Source organism: Olea europaea, chromosome 2 (assembly GCF_002742605.1).
Source record: "Olea europaea var. sylvestris chromosome 2, O_europaea_v1, whole genome shotgun sequence".
Classification (NCBI taxonomy): domain Eukaryota; kingdom Viridiplantae; phylum Streptophyta; class Magnoliopsida; order Lamiales; family Oleaceae; genus Olea; species Olea europaea.
This window is the reverse complement of record NC_036238.1, coordinates 9,141,583-9,160,591: the sequence shown is the minus strand read 5'-3', so window position 1 is coordinate 9,160,591 and position 19,009 is coordinate 9,141,583. Positions and strand designations below refer to the sequence as shown.

Sequence of the window (19,009 nt, the reverse complement as noted above, 5' to 3'; positions counted from 1 at the left end):
TTGCTCTACCACTAGATTTGTCAGCAATTCATGATATGTTCCACGTGTCAATGCTTCGACAATATGTGCCAGATCAAAGTCATATAGTTAAATATCAACCATTGGATGTCAAACAAAACATGACTTATGAGGAAAAACCAGTAGCAATATTGGATCGTAGAATCCAACAACTGAGGACAAAGGAAATTCCATTAGTGAGAGTTCAATGGAGAAACCATAATGTCGAAGAGTCAACTTGGGAAAGAGAAGAGGAAATCAAGATCAAGTATCCAGAACTTTTCAACTAAGTTCAAGGTCATTTCGAGGACGAAATTTTTTAAGGAAGGAAGGATGTAATACTCCAAATTAACTTTTCAAAATTTATTATGGCCAAAATTATTTATGCTTGCCAAATTTTGCATTGGTTGATTTATTAAAAAGTTTTCCAAATAATTTGTTAATTAGGGGTTTGGGATAAATGTCCATTTTACACCTAATTACCAAGGTAAACATTTTTTTTTTCTTCTCTTGGCCGTGAGTGGGGTGGCTGAGGCAATGCATGAATTGTTTAAATTTAAGCATGAAGTGGCTAAGGCATGCATGAGGTGTTTTAACTTAAGCATGTGGTGGCTAAAGGCATGCATAGGTGTTTAATTGAAGTTAAGATTTTCTTTCATGCTGCCCACGTGTAGAATTGGTTGAAGAAATACCTTAATTAATCATTTTTTTTCTTACCTATAAATAGTAATGTTGCTGCCATTTATTTCCTTGCAAGAAAAATCAGAATATCACTTGTTTTAAAGGGTAGTTGACGTGAGAAAGAAAGGATAAAGTATAGCATTCTCAATTCATCTTTCAACCAAGATTTCTTCAAGTTTTATTGTAAGATATTTTCTATGCTTAAGTGGTAGGATTTCATGGTAATATTTATGCTTAAGTTATGCATGAAAATCATAATATGAAAGACGTGGACAAGTCCACAAAGTTAGATATCTATGCCTTAGGACGAGTCCGAAGGGCACCGGCAAGCCGGAATATACAAGTATGTGTTTGAATGCTTTCTTTTGTGTAGTATTAACATGTTAAATCCAAGCATGGTATCTTACTGAGTATTCTTTATAATCATAGTATTCCATGTTAAATTTCAGATTCATAATTGTGAAGTTGGTGGAAGTCAGTCGGCAAAATCGATGATGGGTCAAGGGCAAAATTATTTTTACATCGAAGTTTCTGCTTTGTATGTTTTGTTTGATTGCTTTCCATATGTTTTGTTTTTGTTATTATATAAAAACATATATAAGACATGATGTAATATGGTACAGGAAGTAAATTATGTAATTATATCTATCATGTTATGTTAAGAGACATTTTTTTTTGTTTTTTTTTGTTTTTTTTACTTTCCCTTGCAAGTGATAAAAAGGCGGAAATGGGACAGTTTTTGGGTCAACTTCAAAACGTTATTTCTGACTCCATAAATGTCAATTTGAGACTGAAAATATTTCTGTGTTCCTCATTGAGGTGTCTTAATATGGGCACTAGAATCACTCAATTTGGATATCTATAGCCTGAGATATGAATTTTCAAACGTTGAAGAGTCAATCTGAAATTTCTGTGCAATACCTCACTGTTTTCAGTAAAACGCCCATATCATATGATCTTGGAAATTTTTCATATTTTAAGCTAGAAAACTACTTGAAAATATCTTTCTAATGTCATAAATTTCATAGAAAACGGAGGTGGAATGAATTTTATAAAAATAGTCGAACTTGCTGCCCCAACTAACCGTGGCAGTGCCGAGTCCGTATATGTAAAGTATAATTTCATGTCGACATGCACTTCTACCGGCCTTTAAATTTTATGAGAGATATTTTACCAAATTGAAAATAAGTTTCTAACCTGTAATACTTCTATTTAAGAGTATTTACATGTACCAAAGGCAGAAGCTATTATGTTTAGTATGTGACCCTCGAAGCTTAAGTTCGGGGCGTCACAGAAATAGCTTGTCACATTTGCCTTAGGATTTGAAACTACTTAACAAAATGCTTCTAAGGTTTGCAACCAAAACATAGTCTAACTTGTCCAATGCTCGACCAACGTGTTTGGGTACATAATAAATTCAATCTCATACTTTTGAAATTGGACTCATCTTGATCCTCAATGGTCAATTACTTCTCTCTTCTCTTGTGGGATGCACATCTTCAAACTTGATTTTGTAATATTTTCCTAAGGTGTGATTCGATGTTGAATTTATATACTAATACTCACCATCTCTAGTTTGGGTAGATTTTACTAATTGCAACTCAACACATCAATAAATGAGATTCTCCTTAATTTTAATTGATTCAACCTCCGAGAATCAACTAAGCTACCGATCCCTTATCAAATGTCTAATTCTCTACAGTAAGTGTTTGGGACTTAATTAAGACATGCAGTACGTCTCTGTTTTATGCACCTACTTTTTTCAAGTTTGTCGTGCGTATTTTTTTTCATACACTATATATGTATTGTCCTCATTGGGATCTTTTAGGGTAATTTCACAACATGGCAGCTTTTTCCCTTCTATACAATAATTAGTGCAATACCCCTCATTAAACACCTATTCTCGAAAATCGATCTTTAACTTAAGATTTTCACCCAATTATCATCTCATTGATCTTAAGCAATACACGTAAAATTTAGCACACATAGAATGCACATCCATCTCAATGTCTTCCTACAACAGCTCAAACACCCCAAACTATCCTAGAATTGGTTTAAAAGGAATTTTATTTATTTATTTTGTCATAGTAAATTCTACCTATTCTATCCATTGATCCAACCTAAATAATGATTATTGTGCTCAATATAAATCAATCTAACATGAACAAGCTTCAACTTAATCAAAGCGACATCCCCTAGTTACAATTTATAATATAAAAGCAATTTCAAATAATATTATCATCGGTCGACAGCACTTTTTTTTTATAACTTTTTGAATTTTTTTTTATTTTTTTACCCCCAATCTAAATGAAACATTGTCCTCAACGTGAAGATTAAACATGCAAAATGTATGAAGGACTGTAAAGAGCAAAATTTTGAACAAATGGACGTGTTTTGAATTTTACATGGAGAGTCTTTATAAACTTGGCCTAGATGAACATTCAATTTCATTAGAAAAAAAAATGACAATAAAAGAAACACACCCTAAACAAACATACAACATTATAAAACTGAAATAAAACATACAAAATAAAATAATGAGAAAATGATATCAATCTTTAGGATCATGCAAAGCAATGGACTCTTCTAATCTCAAGAAATTCTCAGAAAAATGGTTTCAAATGATGTCCATTAACTTTAAAATTATTTCTATTACTTGCATTTTCAATTTCTACTGCTCTGTGGGTAAACAGTTTGACAATGAAAGGACCAGTCTACTTGGAGCGTAAATTTCCAGGAAATAAATGTAACCTTGAGTTGTATGAAAGAAATTTTTGAGAAGGCTTAAAAGCTTTTCTAACAATATTTTTATCATGGAATACCTTCATTATTTTCTTGTGACTTCGAGAGTTCTCATAAGTTTCATTCCTGATTTCTTCTAACCCATTCAGTTGAAGTTTCCTTAGTGAACATACCTTATCTAAACTGAAATTAAACATTTTTAATAGCCCAAAATGCTTTGTGTTCCAATTCGATAGGTAAATGACAATGCTTTTCAAAAACAAGTCGATAAGGTGACATACCAAGAGGTGTTTCGAAAGTTGTACAATAAGTCCAAAGTACATCAGTTAATCATAAAGACCAATATTTTCTATTTGGATTCTGTTTTTTTCAAAAATGCACTTAATCTCTTTATTTGCAAGTTCAGCTCAACCACTAGTGTTGGGTGATAACGAGTAGACACTTTATAAGTAATCCCATATTTTTTCATTAGGGCGTTAAAAGGTCTATTACAAAAGTGTAAACCCCCATCACTTATAATGGCTCGAGGTATTCCAAATCTTGAAAAAAATATTTTCTTTCAAAAATTTCAAAATAATTTTTTGATCATTTTGTTTACAAGGAATTGCCTCTACCCATTTAGAAACATAATAAACTTCTACCAAGATGTATAAATAACCAAAAAATGACAGGAATGGACCCATGAAATCAATACCCCAACAATCAAATATTTCAATAACTAATATAGGGGTCAGTGACATCATATTTCTATGAGTTATCTCACCTAATTTTTGACAATATTCACAAGATTTACAAAATTTATATGTGCCTATGAAAAGAGCTAGCCAATAAGATTCCAACTGCAAGATTTTTGCAGCAATTTTCTTTGAAGAAAAGTGACCAACACATGTTTCAGAATGGCAAAAAGTAATGATCTTTTGAATTTCATTATTTGGCACACATCTTTTTATTGTTTAGTATGGACAATATTTGAACAGGTGAGGATCATCCAAAAAGAAATTTCTTACCTTTTTGGAGAATTTCTTTTTGTCTTGGGCATTCCAATGAGATGGTATTTGACCTATTGCAGGAAAATTAGCAATATCAGCAAATCAAGGCAAGTCATAAATACTAAAAAGTTGTTCATAAGGGAAAGTATCCTCATCGATGTTGTTTCACAGGATTTATCACAAGTAAGCCTAGAAAAGTGATCGGCTACAACATTCCCCACTCCTTTCTTTTCTCGAACGGCGATGTCAAATTCTTGGAGTAAAATAATCCACCTAATAAGCCTAGGTTTGGCATCTTTCTTACAGAGAAGATATTTTAAAACTACATGATCTCTAACAATAACTATTGATGAGCCAACAAGATATGATCAAAATTTGTCCAAAGTAAACACTAAAGTAAGCAATTCTTTTCCAGTGGTAGAATAATTCATTTGAGCACTATTTAGAGTTTTACTTGCATATAAATGACATGAAGTTTTTATCTTTTCTTTGGCCTAAGACAACTCCAACAGCATAATCACTAGTATCACACATAATTTTAAAGGTAAATTCTAATCTGGAGGTTGCATGATAGGAACACAAGTAAGCATGTTCTTAAGTTCAACAAAAGCTTCTTGACAAGACTTAGTCCATTCAAAAAGCATGTCTTTAGATAAGAGATTACACAATGGTTTAGATAGAGTACTAAAGTCTTTGATAAACCTTCTATAAAAATCAGCATGTCCCAAAAAGGATCTTACCTCCTTAACACTAATTGGAGTAGATAAATTAGAAAATTGGAATCAATTCAGTTTTAGACTATTCTACCCTAATTTCATTATATGATACAATGTGACCAAGTACGATACCACTAGTGACCATAAAATGGCATTTTCCAATTGAGCGCAAGATTCTTTTCTTTACACCTAACTAAAACTTATTGCAAGTTAGTTAAACAATCATCAAATGAATCCCCAAAAATAATAAAATCATCCACAAAAACTTCCAAAGATCTTTCAATCATGTCGCTAAAAATACTAAGCATGCATCTTTGAAATTGTAGCTGGTGCATTACATAATCCAAAAGCATTCTACAATAAGCAAACGTACTAAAGGGACATGTGAAAGTGGTCTTTTCCTAGTCCTCAGGTGCAATTTCAATTTGGTTATACCTAGAATATCCATCTAGAAAACAATAGAATTCATGTCTTATCACTCTTTCCAACATTTGATACATAAAAGGTAAAGAAAAATGATCTTTCCTAGTCAATACAATTTCAATTTGGTTATAATCGATATACATGTGCCAACTAGTAATAGTTCTAGTTGGAATTAGCTCATTTTTTTTTTTCATTTTTAACTACATTAACACCAGATTATTTTGGTACCACTTGGGTTGGACTTACACATCTACTATCAAAAATAGGATAAATGACTTCATTATCTAAGAGTTTAATGACTTCGTTTCCTACCATCGCTTTTAAAACAAGATTAAGGCTTTGCTACATTTCTTTTGTAGGTTTAGCATATTCCTCCAAATAAATTTTATGTGTGCAAATCAAATAACTAATCCCTTTTATATCAACTATGGTCCATCCTAAAACATTTTTATCTTACCTTCTTGGTGCGCATCAAGTTGGGATGAAATTATTACCGAAAAAGTCTCATTTTCACCCAAAAATGAGTATTTTAGGTTAGATGTTAATGGCTTCAAATCAAGTTTTGGCATTTGAAAACTTCAAATCATGGACATATTGGACTGTTGTGGTAATTTTTCAAACTCCGATTTCCAATCACTTGTCTTTTTCTCCTGAAAAGAATTTAACAATGAAATCAAATGTGAATTTTTAGAATTATCATTGAATTCAAATTCTAGCACATCAAATGAAAATGTAGTGATAAACGGATCATCAACAAGTTGTTCAATAAAACAATAAAATCTACTTCTTACAAATCATCTTTATCTCCATGTTACTTGCAAATGTTAAAAACATTCATTTCCACGGTCATATTTCCAAAAGAGAGTTTCAAAATACCATTTCTACAATTTATCAATGCATTTGAAATAGCAAGAAAGGGATGTCCTAAAATGATAGGTATTTGTGCATTTGAATTTAAAACAGGATGTGTGTCCAGAACTATAAAGTCAATGGAATAATAAAATTTATCAATTTGAACTAGAACATCCTCTAGAGTTCCTCTTGGAACTTTTATTAGAGCGATCGGCAAGTTGAAGTGTTGTTGTAGTTGGCTTAAGCTCTCCCAGACCTAGTTGCTTATACATAGAAAAAGGTAATAGATCAACACTAGTACCAAGATCAAGTAAAGCATGCTTTATCCAGTTATTTCCAATCAAACAAGAAATTGTTGGACAACCAGGATCTTTGAATTTAGGTAGAGTATTTTGTTGAATGATTTAGCTCACATTCTCTGTCAAAAATGCTTTCTATTGAACATTAAGTTTCCTTTTGATAGTACAAAAGTCTTTTAAAAATTTTGCATATGAAGAAACTTGTTTGATTGCATCCAACAATGGTATGTTAATTTTGACTTATTTGAAAAGTTTAAAAATTTCAGAATTATGGTTTAGTTTTTAAATTGGCTGCAATCATAGAGGAAATGGATCTGGAATGGGACATTCTTCAACACTATGTTCGAAAATGATTTTTTTCTTAGTTTTGGAAACATCATTTTCTTGCCGTGAAGTCCCACCCAATTTTAGTTCTTTTGAAAGAATGGTTTTGTCAATAATTTTTCCATTATGAAGAGTCGTGATGGAGTGGGCATTTTCTTGTTGACTTTCAGAAGAACAAGAAGCATTTACATTAAATTGACCAAAAGGATTTGGTTGAGATTGGGCAAGAAATTTACCTTTCTCTTGAGAACTCAAAGAAGAGGTCAATGAAGAAAGTATGTTCTTGATTTCATTGATGGTTTGTGAAGTTTGATTATTAATGTTTGCTTGTCCTTGTATGAATGACTGCAATGTTTCCTCAAGAGTTTTTCATTATGGTGGTAGATAAGAAATAAATTTTGAAAGCCCTTGAGGTTGTGATATATGAACACGATTATCATCCCTCCAACTAAAGTTTGCATGATTCCTCCATTGTTGATTATATGTTTCGGAGAATGGAGAAGGAAAATGTTTTTTTGAAAGTGTTCATAGCATTGGCTTGATCGTGTAAAACTTCTTTGAAAACTGGATGTTAGGACAATCATGCGTTGGATGTCCAAAAGTTTCACAAATGCTACAAATTTCATCATTTTGCATGAGTTTAACTTTCTTTACTTTCCTTAATTCCATAGCTTCAACCTTTCTAGACAAACTGGCAATCCTAGCATTTAGATCATCTTCTTGAATTAATTGATATTTTCCTCCACTAGAACTAGCAAGACTAGATCTGATTGAGTTTTTGATTGGTCTTACTGTTTGTCAAGATTGAGAATTTTTAGCTAGATGATCTAGAAATTCTAAAGCTTCATCGGGATCTTTAGTTAAAAATTCACCACTGCACATTGTTTCTACGAATTGTTTTGTATCAGGAGTTAAGCCCTCATAAAAGAAACTTATAGTATGCCATTTTTCAAAGCCATGATATGGGCAAGTATTTAACAAATATTTAAATCTTTCAAAACATTGAAAATATACTTCATTGGCTTTTTGATAAAAATTTTGGATTTGTCTTTTCAAAGCATTAGTTTTATGTGCTGGAAGGAATTTCTTCAAAATCTCACTTTGCATTTCCAGCCATATGCCAATCGACCTAGGTGTTAAAGAGTTAAGCCAAACTTTTGCTTTATCTTTTAAAGAAAAAGGAAACAATTTCAACTTAACAATTTCACTGGGGCAAGTTTGATTGTTAAATGTGGCACATACTTCCTCAAATTCTTTAAGATGCAAATATGGACTTTTGGATTCTAAACCATGAAAATTAGGAAGTAATGAAATCATATCCACCTTGAATCCAAAATTATTAACATTAAGAGGGGAAATGAAACATAAAGGAGCAAAATTTCGAGAAGGTTACAAGTAATCACACATGTTTCATACTTGTTTGTTTTTATTTTCATAATGTAAGGTTTCATTTTTAGCCCTGGTGGAAGATGTGAGTAAGTGTTGAGGTAAGTCAAAAAAATTACAAAAGGAAGTTTCACAATTATCTCTAACTAAACAATGAGAATTAAATTCACGATAACAGTATGACATAAAATAGAACAAAAATTAGGTAACATGGCCAACCATATAATAAAGAAAAGGCAGTTCGGGAGACTTGGCCTTTCCCTTTAAAGAAAGAAAAAGAAAAGAAAATAGGAAAACAAAATGAAGGAGGCACGGCCTTCCTTTAAAGTAAAATAACTGAAGTAATAAGATGGAAAGATAAACGAGTATACCTGATTTTCGAAGATTATGAAAGAGACAAAAAACCTCACAGAAAAATAGTAGAAAATAATATTTGACGCAAATCCCCGACAACAGTGCCAAAAACTTGCTACAACTTTAAGGTTGCAAACCCAAGTACAGGTTGTCTCAAGTAGTAAACTTGAAAGTCCAAGGTCAAACCACAGGGAATTCGAAGGAAATAAATTAGTCTATGAGTAGTGAATGGTTGGTGAAAATACGATGGAGAAGAACATTAGAGCGCTGGGGATTCACTTCAGATAAATGGATAGAAATTACTCTTGATATTTTATTTAACTCATATGGAAATCAACTAGGGAGTGATCTCGTATGAAAGATATAACATTGATCGTAAATATACTAAAAGATAGTTCTTGATAATTGTTTGAGAGAATATGTCTAAATAAGTTGTTCGTATGTAGAGATTATCTAAGAATTTATTGTGCCAAAATTTGTTAACAATAAATCGAAGTCTTTAACAAACCATTTGTAGAGTATATACTTTAACCAAGTAAGAAGATCAATATTAAAGAACAAAGTAAAAGATCAAAGACAATACTAAACATTCATCAAAGTTTTACTCCTAGCTCTAGCTAAAGGTTTAGAAATACATAATGAAATGTTACAAAGAAAATGAAGGAAACTAGAATATGATGAAGGGGAATTGGTGCTCTCTAACCCTTGGACAAGGTCCCCTTTTATAGGCAAATGAACATCCAACATGCAAGTGGACAATTTGCAACTTGTTTCTATCCAGCTTGAAGACAGTTGCAATGTGTAAATTGATACCAATTTTTAGATATGTTGTGTAGGGAATTTGGACTTTTGATCAAAAGATAATTGTTACCACTTGAGTCATCTTTCAAAAGTATAATATTCATGTTGATATATATGTAAATACATATTTAGATTAATTGCACTTTTAACCTTGTATTTATGCAAATTGAATTTACGACAAGAGAATTGAAATTGGAGACTAACATTAGTGATCTTATACAAAATGAATGTAAAATGCCTTGTAAATGATATATCTTTGAAGCACTTTTAGACACTAATCACATAGCAAATTTGACAAGCATCTTGTCAATATATGAAACTTGGGATAAAGGTATCATCTTGTTCTTTCGATCTCTCAAGATCTAAAACTTGAAAAATAGCTAGCTTCTCTAAATCCCTCATATTAAACTGTTGGACAAACCATGCTTTCATAGACAATGATGTGCCTACATTGTTCTTCATTAGTAAAATATCATCTATTTAAGTACTAGGAAAATACAATTTCGTCTCATATATTCTTATAGACATAGGGCTCATCAATGTTTTGATTAAAACCATAGGTCTTAATCACTTTGTCGAAATCCTATTCCAAGATCTCGATGTTTGCTTCGACCCTTACATAGATTTTTACATGCACATCATCTATAATCTCCGTAAATGAAGTCAGATCATCAGCTTATACAATAGATATCACCAGATTGGACTCTACACTCGACAAGTACCTTGAAGGTGAATTGATAATCATCCTACTTTGTCTAAGGGGCAATTGATCTTAGACTATGGCGTCATTGAGAACGTAATATTTTGAAGGTAAGTTGAAAGAATTGCTCCTACTCATTTCTTCCTACACGACCTTATTCTTGGACTAAGATCATTAATATACTTACATCTAAGAAAGTTGCATTTGTACTAACAAAAACATTCCCATCTAGAGGACTATAAAATATTATCTCTTGGTATTTTTAGGATATTCCACAAATAGGCACATCTCTAACCTAGACTCCAACTTTTCCATTTTCTCCTTCAGCACATTAGCCAGATCCCTAAATTTTGGATATGATGCAAATAGAACTTGAATCTATTCCAAAATTTTTGAAGAGTCTTGAGAACAGATTTAGAAGGAACTAGGTTAAGAATATATCCAACTTTTTTTGGTGTATATCCCAAAATGAGATAAGTAGAGTTGTAAAACTCTTCATTGACTAAACAATATCTAACAATGTCTTTGTTTCTTCTTTCTAAAACTTCATTCCGTTTAGGTACACTAAACATATTCAATAAGAAATAGTACCGTTTTCTATTAAATTGTCTTTGAATTCTCTCGAGAGGTATTCACCACCTTAATTAGATCGAAGTGTATTAATACTCTAACCCAAATGTTTCTCGACCTTAGTCTTATACTCGTTTGATTTATGAAGGTCGAAGTGTATTAATACTCTAACCCAAATGTTTCTCGACCTTAGTCTTATATTCGTTTGATTTCTCAAAAGTATTTGACTTTCAAGGCATTAGGTAAATGTGTTTGAATTTAGAGTAATCATCTATAAAGAAATACACATAGTTCTCCCTCTCTAGTGTATTTACAGGTCAACTTATATCAAAATCCGCTAGCTCCAATACATTTTGACTCAATCGTTTTATCAAAAAAGGATATCTTGGCCGTATTGCCTTTCAAACAAAAATGTCTAGTGTAATTAGGAACTTTATTCATTAAGACACTGTGTGTATTAGTTATTGATTTTATAGAATAACATTATCCTATCAAATTAAAAACAGAAAACAAATTTCTGCATCATTCTCTAGGTGTAATAACAGTCGTTAACAATCAAACACATATCGCTATGAAAATAAAAAGAAAATACTTATATGCTCTTACTAAAACAATTGCTCTTGTGCCAATGATAGCTGTAAACTAGCATTCACTGAGCTTCTGTTATTCTGAAGCACCCGCATCAACATACAGATATGATCAGTGGTTCCAAAATATACAACTCAGGAATTTGTAGTATCAACTATTAAATAATACTCAGTAATGAAAAACCTCACCCGCACTTTGCTTTCTAGATGATGCATTTGAGTAGCCTTTCTCCAGTGTCCTTTTTTACCGCAATTGGAACACTTACCTTAAGGCTTTCCATCTACTCTTGATCTTTTGTTACCCTTATGCTTATTGATAAAATTCTTCCTCTTTTTTTCAAATCTGCCCTTTTGGCTTGGAATCAAAAAACCTACCAAATAATGTATGAGCATGGCTATTGTACCATTAAGGCCAATTTCCACATTAAACTCTATCATTAACTCAATAATGGTATCTTCATCTTGTGTAAGTGATAATCCATAGTAAACTATGAAAAATTATCGGTTAAAGAATTCAATACCATGTCAAAAATTGAGTATTCTTGTAGATGGTTGTATCCAGACTTCAGCTACGTTTAAAATATGCAATCATGGTCAAACTATAAAACTTTACAAGAACTCTGGATTTTATACGGATCCTCTATGAAGTACAAATGGCTCAAAAGTAACACCCTACTTCGATGACCAAACATACCCTAAAGGGTCTGTAGTATGTCATTGGATGTACACTAACTTTCAAGCATTTTATTGTAACACATTTAACATCGAAGTCAAAATAAACCAACTAGCCATCTTATCTGTAGTCTTCCACTCAACATTTCTAGTTTTTTGGTCTTGCTACATGGTCTTATTAGGTCCATTAAGACATCCGTTAAGCACAAAAACAAGTTTTTCCACATTGAGCATAAACATTAAATTACGTTTTCAATCCACATGATTTTTTCTGATTACTTGGTTTTGTTTTAGAATAACAGAAAAATTGACAAAGTGATATTTTACATAAAAATAATCATATATTACATATTAAAACTGAACAGCAAATAACAGTTCAGCATATAATGCATAAATGCACATGTAGATCTATTTAACTACAATAATGCAACGATTACTTGATCCTTGTAATCCAACAGGGCCCTCTATAAGAAAGGTCACTATGTTCATTGATCAAGTTGGGACACTATGTTCATTGATCAAGTTGGGACCTTTCCACTAGACAAACTATATCTGACAACAAATATCTATATAAGTATAGTATTATTTTACTTAGTCACCAAGATCATAAACGAAAGCGTCAATAGGAGGTTCATAGATGATCTTGATTTGAGTGTATAACCTTAATTTAGACCTCTAGGTACTTGAAAATAAGTTCACTATCTATCGGATGATCACAAATTATATTCTTATCTTGACAATCTTACCGTGAAGAAATCCAATCAGGCAACATGAACTACATAACCCTCCTACAGGGAGTTCTTTGCATTATAGGCATGAGGCAAACATATTACTTTGCTTATGGAATGACCAAAGGAGAACATGGATTTTTATTTAAATAAACACCCGCTCCCACTCAATATTTTAAAGTAATGAATTTTAATTAAAATAATTGCCATCTGTTCATACTAATATATTAACATCTAGTATAATTATTAGAAATTTTCCTTTCAAAAAATTTAATATAAATTAAACTAATCAATAAAATTTTAAATGATTATAAGCTATTCATATTAATCTAATTAATATACAGTTAATTATAAGGATTTTTCAACCTAGAAAAATTTAATTCAAATGAAATTAATAAAAAAAATTAAAATAATCATCAAATATTCACATGAATCAAATTAATATACAATTTAATTATTGCGGATTGTCCATCAAGAAAAATTTAACATAAAGTAAATTAATCAAAGAAAAATTAGTGTTCAATGATATGAATCATATTCATAGTATCGCGAGCAATGTCACAAATAGGTCTATATGTCATGATATCTAAAACGATGATATTTCAAACAATAAATTATGAAGCAATAAATTAACAATTATTTGAGGCCCAAAAAGACTCAATAACTAAATTTAAAATTAATTGGACACAAGACTAATATTTAATCTAAATCGTCAGACTCAAAGACTTTGCCACCGTACTTTAAAAAAATTAAATTAATTTCGAATTTGACTTATCCAAATCTAACCTCGATTCGCAAAAGCAAATATAGACCAAAAGTCAACTCGGGCTCGCGCGTTCACGTAGCAAGCTGTTGCGCATGGCAATAGCAAACTGTTGTGCCATACACAGCTCCTCGCTGCCCTACCTGCTACCCAAGCAGGCAGCTTTCTGGGCAACATGCTTGCTACCTTTTGCATTTAATTTTTTTTTTACAAAATATTCTTGAATTCTTCTTCATCATCGTTTCGTTTTCAATTTTCCATCCATTTATAAGATGCAAAATTATAAGAATTATGTAATTCCTATATCCCGCGAGCATACAATTTTGAATCTAATTGAACAAAAAATTAAATCAAGATAATAGAGTCGTAATCAACCTTACATACTCGAATTAACAAGTTACAATCAAGAATTGGATGCTAGAGTCGTAATCCACCTATCTTTTACAGACTTAAATTAACAAATTACAATCAAGAATTAGAATTGGTTCAGAGTTTAAAATAATCCAATCATTCAATCATCACATAATAAAATATTTCTAGACATCGCTCAACTAGAATATACAATCATCATTCAAAAATAACAAGCACGTGAACGATCTAAATTGCTTTGATACCAGATGTTGAAATGCAGAAGTGGAATTATCCAAAAATTAAAAAAAAAATTAAACAAGATCGTCTAGATATTCACGTGTATTTTATATCAAGCATAAAGAATTCGTATTTTTACCTAAATTCGAAGACCAATTCTTGAATTAATTCTTAATCATGAACGCCAGTTTTTTAATTCCATGAACTTGGTACTTCAAACTTTCAACTCTTCTATGGTATTCTCCAAAGTCAAGACAACACCAGTGGATAGGCACTTTCTTTTAATTAAATCAAGAAACCAATTCTTTAACTGTAAATTGAATAAGATGAAAAAAAAAATTAATTATTTTCTCTCTGTCTTTTTTCTCTCTCCAAATTCGAACATCATGGAATTATATATTATGATTATTGTAGGACTTTCTATTCAATCCCATAGAATGTCTAGATTCCATCTAATATCTATTTATTGAGATAAAATAATTCCAATCCTAATATAGTAATAATAATTCCACATTCAAATAAAAGTTCCAATTAAAAGTCAAATAGGAGTTTCAGTTAAAATCCAAATCCAATCAATTCACATTGGTTAAATGTGTGGTCCTAGAACTCTAATTACAATTATAATTAAGTTTACAACTTTCATAGTAATTACAACTAAGTATAAAACTTTATTGTAATTATAATTATGCCCAAAACTATTATAATTACCGTAATTAAATTCCAATACTTTATAGAGCTACCATAGGGACTTGATCGGACATATATTATCCAAATTCCAATGATTAGATCCTATCTAATCTGGTTATTTGCTTTCCCTTTTTCCGTTAAAGGTAAAAATCTGAACTCTTGAAGTATATAAGATCATAGAAGCCAATAAATCTGTAATACTTTCCTCTAGCATGCCGTATATGTATTTTATCCCCATCTGAGATTCAATAATTAGGCACAAGCATAAATGACCATTTTGCCCTTCTAATTATTCTCACTAACTTAGCCATCGCTAAACACTGAGCTCATATTTTAACTGTTCAATAGAAAATGCTTAAACAGTCACTCTACTCATTTTCAAGGTAACGATTCCTGACACCAATTCGTGTTCTTTACTCTGCAAATTTTCAAGTTTCCAAGACATCGAAATATTTGACCAATCAAATTGATCTCATCCATTGATGAATTAAAGCACCATTAAAATCGTTAAAAGACATACATAACCCTATCAAGGGATTTAGATGAAATATACATAGGTCAAGTGGAATTTTATTATCCACACGGTCATGTTATATAATTAAATTTGACACGTGCTCCCTTCAATACACTTCAGGTGTATTAGTGTCAGCTTTAACTATTTTTGTGATTAGGGCAAATCACAAACATGAATGGTGAATCGATCAACACTACAACTTTCCAGTACAAAGTACCTAACTTTATACTTCGGTTGTGAACAAATTATTTATGATCAAAATATAAGTTGTGTCACACTGGACTTCTCAATAAAAATATCCAACTTATATGATCACAAGTGATCATGGGCTCTTTAACTTTTAAACCTTAGTTCTCATCTTGTTAATTAGATTATCTCCAATGGTAAGGCAAATTGTAAAAAGTTTTCCAATGTTAGGCAAATGTGGAGTAAATTTTGGTATAATGAATTACAACAAATTTGATGTTTTTCACTATTCTCCATTTTGCCCTCTCGTCCCTTTACAACAAATTTTGTTCCTTCTATACCTTTTTATTTTTTTATCTTTTAAAATTAATTGCTTTTAATTTATATACATTACAGTAATGTGATGGTTATTTTTATTAAATATTTATTTTTAATTCTAACCAAATAATAAGTAATAATTATATATTGATACAATAAATTAATATTGTTAAATAAAAGTCAAAAGTTTCAAATTTGATAATTAAAAGTTAAAAATAAATTAGCAGTAGAACACCATACATATCTTAAAAACATAAATTAAAGTACAATATAACATTAAACTAAGACATTAATTTAGTACTTCGAAGGTTTTTATTATTTCCTCCAAGACCTTCAAACAGTCACCCTAAAATTCAAAAGTATGGGATGTATATAATAGTTTTGACGAGTGAATTACCCAAATGATCACTAAACTTTGCAAAAGGTTTCCATGGGGTCACTGAGCTTTAAAAAATCATTCAATTCATTACTGAACTTTGCAAAAAATTTTCATGGGGTCACTGAATTTTAAAAATCATCCAATTCATCACTGAACTTTGCAAAAAGTTTCACAGGGATCACTTGCAAAGTTCGTTAGTGACCCCGTGAAAACTTTTTGCAAACTTCAGTGATGAATGGGGTAATTTTTAAAGTTAAGTGATCCCGTAAAAACCTTTTGTAAACTTCAGTGATGAATTTGGTGATTTTTAAAATTTAATGACCCCGTGGAAACTTTTGGCAAAGTTCAGTGACCATTTGGATATTTCACTCTAGTTTTGACACATAAGCTATAAAATGGAGTGTCATTTTTGTTATATGTAAATTTTTTTGTGTGTTCGATATAGTTTTTATAATTATGGTATATTGTTGGAGATTTTTTTTTTTAAAAAAAATTATTCATTTATGCAATATTTTAGTTCATTAAGCCCACGTTTGAGTCACCTTATTGTAAAAATGAGAATAAAAAATATAACATTTATGGGCCCCGCACAAGAGATAAAAAGTCAAGTATAGTGGCTTGATGTGATGGATAACGGTCATATTTTTCATTTTAATGATAAAATAATGGGGCTCAAACAAGAACTAAATATAACTAACTTAGTAATAATATAATTTTTAATTGAATAATTTAAAATTAAATTGGGTGTAACATATGGTTTAAGACCGTCTCCGATGACTACACTATATTTGTTGTAACTTTTATACCAAATTTTATGTGTAACCATTGGAGATGTTACATTTACAATCTGGTGCATACAAGAGCCATAGATGACTATTCTTTTGTGTAAAATGAATTATCTAGACTAGCTCATGTGTCTGCAATTTTCACAAGACATCAAAAGCCTATATGCAAGACACTCATTTCAGGGAAAATAGTAGTGGAGGTACTAAACATTTTTAAAAAGTGTAGTGTAGTTCCAAAATTTTCAAAAATGTGAGATAAAGGATCTTGGGTTCGTTTCCGTCTAAAAATTTATTAATTGACAAAAAAGCAAACATTTGATTATAATCTGACTAATTTTGTCTTCTTCTTCTTTTTTTCCCAAAAAAAAATGATCAATTAATTTCTTAATATTTAATCAAATAACATAAGGAAAATTTCAATGAAGGTTTCAAACATTTCAAAAATGTGCAACAATATCCTAAACTTTTAAGAAAATATGCACCAATGGATCTCTAATGGTTTTCATTTAAAGGTGCGTCAATTGATTGAAAGTCAAAATCTGACATTAATTTGAACAATTTTTACTTTTAAAAGGACAAAATGATCTTTTAAAATTTAATTAACTAAAACAGCTAAAAGTAGAAACAATAATTAAAAGTGCAAGATGTTTTTTATTTTTTACTTTTATTTATTTTATTTGTTTGTTTCTATTTTCAAATTTTCTTAATAAATTAAATATTAAAAGACTATTTTGCCCTTCTTAAAATTGATCAAATTATGATCAAATTACAAGAACGTCTATGTGTCGCTCTGTACTTACATCGCATGAAGCCCAACAATCAACCTGCATGATATCCTTTTTCTTCTTTCAGCATACCTATGGTGAAAGAAAGGTTCCTTGACGATTTTATCCCATCATTTTGACACAAACCTGAATTTGGACACACATTTTAGAGGTAGAATCATTAAATAAAAATATGAATGAAAATACATTGTATATGCAGTGAATGATGAGAAATCTCAAAATGATAAAGATGATAATGGCGATGGTTACATTCGTAAGTACAGCATGCTTTTTATATATGTATTTTGTTTGTTTGTGGATTTTTTTATTATTATTAGTTTTTTTTTTGCATGATTTATTTTATTTTATTTTTTAATGACTATCTACATTATTTTCTTTCCTATGTAGATTTTAGTACAGATGACGCATCTTCCGAGGGTTGATTAGAGATTCCAAATGATACCTTGGTCCATATATATTTGGTTGACAATAATATGTGTTTTTATATATTTTGAAATCAATTATAGATTGTAGTAATTCTACATTAAAGCATTCTTTTTATAAACTCATGAGTTGTTTTCATTAAAGTTGGTTACATTTTTAAATTAATGTGTACTTTAGTTACAATTCTACTCCAATCCAAGAAATAGAAAATTATGTGCTAAAAATAGACTTTAATACAAATATTGAGTATCTAAAAATATATTATGCAATATATTAAATGCATTGTAAATCATATTTCGCGACAAACATGACTTGTTATTAAAGATATACAATTTCGAGTATGTGATGTTGCAAAATAGAATAGGTAACAAAAGTTATACCTTTAGAATAATATTCACAACAAATATTTTCTAACAAAAAAACATTATTGGAATAATCGTTGCCACAAACTTACCCCATCGCCCTTTTGATTTTTCATGACTAATATGAGTTGCGACGACATTATGGCGACAAATATCTTGTTGCTATTTTATATTTTCTGCAACAAACAAATAATATTACGAGTTTATTAAAGTGATAAATGAGCTAAAGTTGTTGCGGAATGTATTCTGTGACTCATATAGAGCGACAATACTCGCAACAAGCATCTTGTCGTAGCAAAAAAATTACTTTTGCCACAAAAACTCAATTTGCACGATAACAATTTTTTGTCGTGAAATTGGCTTCTTTTCTTCTTTTTTTTTTTTTTTTTTTTTTTTTT

General features: G+C 30.6%; 1 pseudogene; it reads right to left on the bottom strand.

Annotated features, from left to right (window-relative positions):
- Positions 1-2,781: 2,781 nt before the first annotated feature.
- Positions 2,782-11,702, bottom strand: LOC111372056 (annotated as a pseudogene).
- Between the last annotated feature and the right edge of the window lie 7,307 nt (positions 11,703-19,009).